Source organism: Dendrobates tinctorius, unplaced genomic scaffold (assembly GCF_039654945.1).
Source record: "Dendrobates tinctorius isolate UK_male_01 unplaced genomic scaffold, ASM3965494v1 ptg000133l, whole genome shotgun sequence".
In the NCBI taxonomy this organism is placed as follows: domain Eukaryota; kingdom Metazoa; phylum Chordata; class Amphibia; order Anura; family Dendrobatidae; genus Dendrobates; species Dendrobates tinctorius.
The window spans coordinates 8,492,992-8,500,915 of record NW_027361801.1 but is presented as its reverse complement, the minus strand read 5'-3'; the positions used below and the strand labels follow the sequence as shown (position 1 = coordinate 8,500,915).

The 7,924-nt window shown below is 44.7% G+C and overlaps 1 long non-coding RNA gene across 1 annotated transcript; it reads right to left on the bottom strand.

The window, feature by feature from the left end:
* Nucleotides 1–425: 425 nt before the first annotated feature.
* On the bottom strand, nucleotides 426–3,668 carry LOC141048206 (uncharacterized). The gene is made up of 2 exons (XR_012219981.1): nucleotides 3,520–3,668; nucleotides 426–2,357 (listed from the first exon to the last, which is right to left on the bottom strand). It is a non-coding gene; the product is annotated as an uncharacterized lncRNA (long non-coding RNA).
* Between the last annotated feature and the right edge of the window lie 4,256 nt (nucleotides 3,669–7,924).

The window sequence follows — 7,924 nt, the reverse complement described above, 5'->3', positions numbered from 1 at the left end:
TTCTTGGGGTGGAGTCGAGATGACAAAGCCTCTTTTCACAATGGTAATTTTACTTTGTTTAATTTGCCAGAGTCTCTGTAAACATTTCAGCAACAACTTATTTTCAGTGTCTTTGTAGACACTTCTTCCATGCAGACCTCTCCTGGTCAATTGCATACTCTCTTGAGACTGATTCATCTTCCAAACCTCTCACTCTGGGCTGCTTCCTAAGCTAGCAGTGAAGCTCGCTTTCACTTTCTTTCTTCAGAATTGCAACTTATGCCCTTGTCCCTGAAGTGGCTTACTTTCCATTCACAGTACAGCTGTCGTAGCTGCTTTTTGTTCTGACCAAGCGTCAGCTATGCCAGATCACCAGTGAGTCCGAATTACGAGGTTTCGCCCTTCTGTTGCAAGCGCTTGGAGACAAAGAGACTCAACACACAAGCCGTGGTCAAATCACTTTATCTGACGTAATGAAATACAAGGAAACTTTTATACCATTTACAACAATATGTGACTCTATGGAGCTCATTTGGCCCCCACCATCACCTCAGGGTCGTACCTTGTTTACAATGTACCCAGAACATGTTGTTGAGAACAAATATGATAACAAGTATAGTTTCCTTGAAGACAGAGACTAATAGTCTACATAAGAATAACACATAGCAATAATAGGCAAAAGGCATTTGAAGTCTTAAAAGTAATTAAAGGGATATAAAGCAAACCATTAACTCTTCTATATCAATTTCCTCCTTTTGTAAATGGTATAACCTTTGCCACAGGGTCAGCTGATGTCCACAAAGGAGCTACTGTCTCATGGGTCTAGTACCCATAAGGGGGCTTCCTACCTGCTTCGCCCATCCACCCTCAGTTTGGACACTCACTTTCCCCATCAGCAATGGCTACTTGGGGTCTATGATACACTACAGAAGGTTCAGCCTTAGATTCTTTTTTTATGCATACATTATCCAGTAGCTTAAGTAATACATATATTAGCGCTTTTACGGCTACATAGAGCATTAAGCAAAACAACAAAATTTGCATACAAGTCTATATAATGCCAAAAAAATCCATCCTGCAAGGCCATTAAACCAATTTGCTGGATTTAGAAAAGAGAATGTGTTACCTCACCAGGAGTCTCTGTTTGCACTGTGTTGCTTTAACCATTGGTCTCTAAGTTCACCCATTTTGTCCATACTGGCCCTGATCTGGAGATTGCCAGCAGGGTCGATATAATTACAACAGGTGGGACCAATTATCTGACACATTCCTCCTTCTTTTGCTGTCAGGTAATCTAGTACTATAGTATGTGGGTTAGTAACTATGATTGTCTCTGTATTGTATTAGTTTCATTAAGAACTGGAAGAATCTGGAAAATCTGATCATCCAGGTAGTCGATAGCTTCCACTAATTTATCCCACATTTGTGTTATGAAGGGGTATATTAGCATACTACTGAGTATTTTATTTGTTATCCCCATTTCTACTAGATGCGGCCTACCATTTAGCCAGGGCTTATTGTCTGCAGCCATTCTATACAAAGTATGAATTGGAACTGCTGCTGTGTCTATTTTACTATGAGGAACTATGAAAGTGGCTGGTGTCTGTTTGGCAAGAGTGCAAACTCCTCTTATGTCTGGGCTCACCCACCTGTAGGCACGATGTCCGCAAATCAAGAATACTCCTTCTGGGAGAACACAAACGTGACCAGGGGTCTGTATACATCGGTATAAACTCAAAAGTCCTGACATAGGCTTATGGGCACACCAAGTATTATTCATTTGTTTTCCACTTATACCAGCTGTACATTTACCCCTATCTTTCCTTATTATTTTACCCGTAGATGCTTTACATCCGATTATAGCCAATGAGGCAGATATATCACGGGGCACATCTTTTCCCCAAAACCTAGATTGAGTCCAAGTCTCATTGTGTATGCAGTGTGGGGTTAATACCTTCCATGGCTCCAGAAGTAAGGCCAAGTATGGCATAGTCCTCGCAGATACGGGGCTGTCTGTACAGATCCAACAGTCCTTCGGTTTCTGTCCTTCCATGTCCTTTATAAGAAGAGCATGATGCCGAATAAGTTTGTTGTCCCAGTCAGCATTTAAGAGTTTATCCTGTGTCTCTGTAGAGTGCAGTAATCCTGTCACTGCCAGCAAGGTGATGAGAACAGTCATTCTACTGGTGAAAGGACCTTCTTGCAGAGACTAGCGTGGATCCAGGTGGGTTTTCTCTCAAGTTTTAATGAGGTGGATGTGGTCAGCTGGACTTGGAAGGGGCTGTCAAATCGTGTGTCCAGGCTCCTTCTCACGTGTCTGTGTATAACCACCCAATCACCTGGATTCAGCTGACGCGCATCTGCACAGGCATTAGGATCTGGAATGGATGAGAACACATGTTTATGCACCACATTAAGTCTTTTCTGCAAGGCCTGGACATAGGCTGTTCTAGAACTGTGTTGCATTTGTAGCACCTGTGGAAAGTACAGACCAGTCTTTGGTGCACTACCAAACAGGACTTCAAAGGGAGACAAGCCTGTCTTTCTATTTGGAGTGTGTCTGACTGAAAAGAGTGCAAGAGACAAGCACTTTACCCAGCTCTTTCCTGTGTCTGCCATGGCCTCTTGGATTTTCAGTTTAAGTGTCCCATTTAGGCTTTCCACTTTCCCACTACTTTGTGGCCTATATGGTGTATGAAATGCTTGCTGTACACCCAGGGCCTGCATGACTTCCCTCATTATTTCTCTCATGAAGTGTGTACCCCTATCTGTTTCTGTGGTTTCTGGGACCCCATACCTGCAGATCAGCTCTTTCATCAGTTTGTCTGCAGTCGTTTTAGCATTTGCACATTTTACCGGATAGGCTTCCGGCCAACCAGAGAAGAGATCTACACATACTAGGATATTTGCATACACTCCTACCTTGGTAGCTGTATGTCGTCAATCTGCAGTCTCTGAAACGGGTAGAGAGGCCTAGGTGTCGCTTTCTTAGGGACTTTTGCTGTTATACCTGGGTTGTGCTGTGCACAGATGAGGCATGATTGTACAAGTTTCACGGCTGCGTAACTGAAACCAGGAGCGATCCAGAAGGCATCTACCATGGCACACATGTGACTTTTTGAGGTGTGAGTGGGGCCATGTGCTGATTGCGCCATGATTGGGAACAGGGACTTTGGTGGGCACAATTTATCCTTATTCTTCCATACTCCATTTGAGTTCAGCTCAGCTCCCAGTCTCCCCCGGTGTACCTTCTCTGTTTTGGCAGCCTTTTGCCGAGGGATTTCAGGACATCTAGGCTCAGTGTGTCTGGAATACGCTGACTCCCCGCCACTGTCCAATGCTCTCTCTAGGCCGCCTTGTGCTACTTTAGCAGCCTCGTTCGCCCTTCTGTTGCCCTCTACCTCCACAGAGTCACCTTTGTGTGTGCTTTTACCTTGACAATGCCAACCTGGACTGGTAACATCAATGCCTCCATCAATTGTTTCACCAGCTCTGCATTTTTAATGGGCTTCGAATCTGTGAAAATATTAGCGACTTTACCTGCAGCGGCTCTACACGCCTCAGTGAGTGCCTTCAACTCTGCCTCCTGCGCCGACATGTGGGGAGAGAGTGGTTCCGCTCGGATTATCTCATGTGAGGATACTACTGCATATCCAGTGTAGAATCGTCCATCCTGGTGGTATCTGGAGCCAGCTACAAAAAAAAACTCAAAGTCAGCATTAGGAACAGGTTTTTTTTTTTTTCATGAACGTGTGCAAAACCAACTGTCTCCTGACTCATCAGTTCTATGCAGTCATGTTCATGCGTCATGTCAAATTATCCTTCCTCACTCGCTAATACGGTCACCAATTCCCCCTTTTCTGAATCTACAGGCAGGAGGGTGGCTGGATACAGAACGTTACACCTTTTGAGGGTGACATACTCAGGAATTAGTAAAGCACACTCAAGTCGGAGCTGTCTGGCCATAGACAGATGTCTTGGTTGAACTTGTAGGAGTATGGCATGGATGTCATGCGGAGAATAGATTGTCAAAGGAAACGTCAGTGTGATCTCACATGCCTTTCCTAGTAGTAGTGCAGCTGCTCCTACCGCACAGACACACGTAGGTGACCCTCTGATCACAGGGTCTAATTGTGCTGAGTAGTAAGCTATTGGTCTCTGTTTCCCTCCATGTTGTTGTGTCAGTACTGCGGTAGCATGTTCTCCCTGCTCTGTGCAAAACAAGAAAAATGGCTGGTCATAATTTGGAATGCCTAAGGCCGGGGCTGACACAATGAGCAGTTTGAGAGAACGGAAGGAATCAATTGCATTTTGTGTGAGGTCATACGGGTCTGATGACAAGCAGTCATAAAGTGGTTGCAACATTTGTGAAGCAGGCCTTATCCAAGGCCTACTGTAGGTCACTAAGCCTAGGAAAGGTGCATAGATGCTGATGTGACCTGGGTAGAGGGAAAATTTTGAACTGCCTGTTTCCTGTGAGGTGTCTGGTACCTTCGGCAATACAATGTCCCAAAAATGTCACCTTTTGTTTGTAATACTGTAACTTGTCATGTGAGACCTTGCAACCCTTTTCTGATAAAAAAAAAAAACCATAGCAAGGAAACTGTAGTTTCCCTGCAGGACCTCTGGTCCAATCAGAACAGCAAAAGGTCATCCACATACTGTAATAGTACAATCAGTGGATGAGGTGATTGCCACTACTCAAGGATCCCTGCCATTGCTGCTGAATAGATGGCAGGGGATTTCTTTCCCCCTTTGTGGGAGGACTGTCCAACAATATTGTTCACCTTTATGAGTAAAGGAAAAAGATACTGACAGTCAGGGTGCAGAGTTACAGAGAAAAATGCACCTGCTAAATCAATGACTGTGAAACATTTTGACATTACTGCGATCTGTGACAGTATTGTGTGTGTTAGGGACGATTGAGGTCACACTCACTGTATCATCATTAATAGCCCTTAAGTCATGAGCCTTTCTGTAAGGCTACTTTCACACATCAGGTTTTCGGCGTCAGGCGCGATCCGGCGTCGTGCCTGAACGCCGGATCCGGCAAATGTTTTGTAAAACCTGATGTGCCGGATCCGTTTTTCTGCCGGATCCGTCTTGTTCTTGACAGAAAAAACCGGATCCATCTCATCCGGTTCATCCGTTTTTCTATCCGTTTTTCGACGGATTACGCCGGATCCGGTTTTTAAAATTGACCCTTGTGGCCTTCCGAACGGGATTGGCTACTGGAAAACTATATATAGCGTGTTCCTACAGCCCTTCTTTGACAGGTTGGAGAGGAGAAAGTGCAGGTTGGAGAGAAGAGCAAGTTACTGGCGAAGATGGATGTTGTGATTGGAAATATTTTGAAGAATTTGGCGGATTTTATAGCGGAGGCGAATCGTTTGAGGGTGATTGTTCTGGAGAAGGAGAGAGCGAAGACAGCAGCGCATCAGGCATCGTAGACGACGTTTGTGGATCCACCCCATCACAGCCAAGAGAATGACGCGTGGGGTCTATTCTACACTCTGCATGGACCTTCGACGAAACCCGGATAAATTTTTTGGATATGTTCAGATGAAAATGGAGAATTTTGATTACTTGGTGGAGCGCATTGCACACCTCATAAGAAAAGCGGACACCTATTGCCGCTTCTCTGTTTCACCCGCAGAGCGTCTGATGGTGACTTTAAGGTAAGCCACATTTATTGGATGTGATCGCATCAGAGCACACTTTCACTGCAATCTTGTTGGTGGTAGTTTGTATCTCCAAGTGTTATAGCTGAGTTTTGGTATGTAATGCTGTGATTTAAAACTAATTTATTGTTTTTTAATTCCCCACAGATTTCTTGCAACTGGAGAATCCCTTTCGTCACTGCATTTCCAGTACAGACTCGGGATTTCCACCATATCTGGAATAGTGAAGTACACATGCCGTGCACTGTGGGACTCCTTAGCTGAAGAGTTTTTACCAGAGCCCACAACAGAGAGGTGGATTGAAATTTCTGAAAAGTTTCAACAGATATGTCAGTTTCCCAACTGCTTGGGCGCTGTGGACGGGAAACATATCCGCATTGTAAAGCCAGCCGGATCGGGATCGAAATATTTCAATTACAAGAAATATTTTTCAATTGTCCTCATGGCCATCGCTGACGCGGAATACAAATTTATTGCTGTTGATATTGGGGCCTATGGCCGCTCCAATGACTCTCAAGTTTTCAAACTGTCTGCCATGGGGCGTAAACTGTATGGAAACACCTTCCAGTTCCCACCACCTAGACCGCTGCCGCAAACATCTGGTCCACCTATGCCATTTGTCTGTGTAGGGGATGAAGCCTTCCAGCTGTCAGAACACCTTTTGAAACCGTACTCTAGCAGAGGATTGACAAGACCAAAACGCATTTTTAATTACCGCCTCACAAGAGCAAGAAGAATGGTTGAATGTACCTTTGGTATTCTGACAGCCAAATGGCGGGTCCTATTGACTGCGATCAACCTCAAGACAGAAACTGTTGACGAGGTGATCAAAGCTTGCGTGGTACTCCACAATTTTGTTATCTGCAAGGAACCCATTTCCATTGAGGACACCTCTGAAGAAACCACCTTGCAAGATTACCATGACATTACCACTAGAAGTTCTGTGTCGGTTTCAGTAATGAGGGACAATTTTGCACTATACTTTATGTCACCTCAAGGCAGAGTAGACTGGCAGGATGACAGAGTGTGAAAGATTTATGCCCAACCAAACTTGTGTACCTTCTGTACCAACAGTATATACCTTTGCCAACCAAAGTTGGCTATCTTGTCATGGTCTCTATTTTTAGCTTTAGGCCACAGGTGTGTACCTGGTTGTGTTTTATGCAAAGTATTTCACCTTTTAACAAAAGTTGTGTACATTGTTAGGAAATCACCAACAATAAACACAACTTTTTAGGTGAAATATTTTGCTTCAAACACAACCAGGAACACAACTGTGGCAAAAAGCTAAAATTTACCCACAGTTATATACCTGGTTTTGAATACCTTTTTACCTTTTAAATACCCTGTATTTAACCTTTTTTTTAAACATATTTCGCCGCAGAAAGAAATGACAGACAACCAGTGTAAACAATAATTTAACTTTTATTTAAAATATTTTTTTTTTGTAAACTGTTTTTAAAGTTAAAAAAACTTTTTTAATAAAGGTTTGAAAAAAAACTGGGCATTTTTATTACAAAAAACACATTACAAATCTGTGTAGTGTGGGGTGGAAATACTGCTGGAGGGGCTGCGGGACACTTCGACACTGGGAGTGTGGAGAGAGGACTGGGATCGTGGTGGGGAAGGAACAGTTAGAGGTGATGGTGTGGAAAAAGCTACAGAATGGGTGGACATGTGGGAGGCAGAAGAGGTGGTGGGCGGTGGAGTGGAGGGTTGGGCAGGGACTGTAGGAGCAGATGATGTTGATGGAAAGTTGTATGGGGAAGGAGTTTGGTACGGGGAAGGAGTTTGGTACGGGGAAGGAGTTTGGTACGGGGCAGGTTGCTGGAAGTGGGGAGATGTCTGGTACTGGGGAGGTTGCTGGTACTGGGGAGGTTGCTGGTATGTAATAGGAGGGGGAGGATGGAAAGTGGCTGGAGGGGGTGCAGATGTAATAGGAGGGGAGGATGGAAAGTGGCTGGAGGGGGTGCAGATGTAATAGGAGGGGGAGGATGGAAAGTGGCTGGAGGGGGTGCAGGTGGAGGAACTACAGTGGTGGGAGGTGGAGGTTGGGAGGTAACTTGCTGGAGAGCACCGTGGCATGAATGCATTACATGCATCTGCTGGGTAGGAGATAGCGTTTCCATGCGCTCCACAACAGACCTGAAAAAGGTGTGGTTTGGCGAAGATCTTGCTTCTGAATGCATGGTTTGCAGAAGTGTCTTCACCTCCAGAATGCTGGAGTTGATCTGCTGAAAGCCTGCGGAGATTTGCTCTGACAA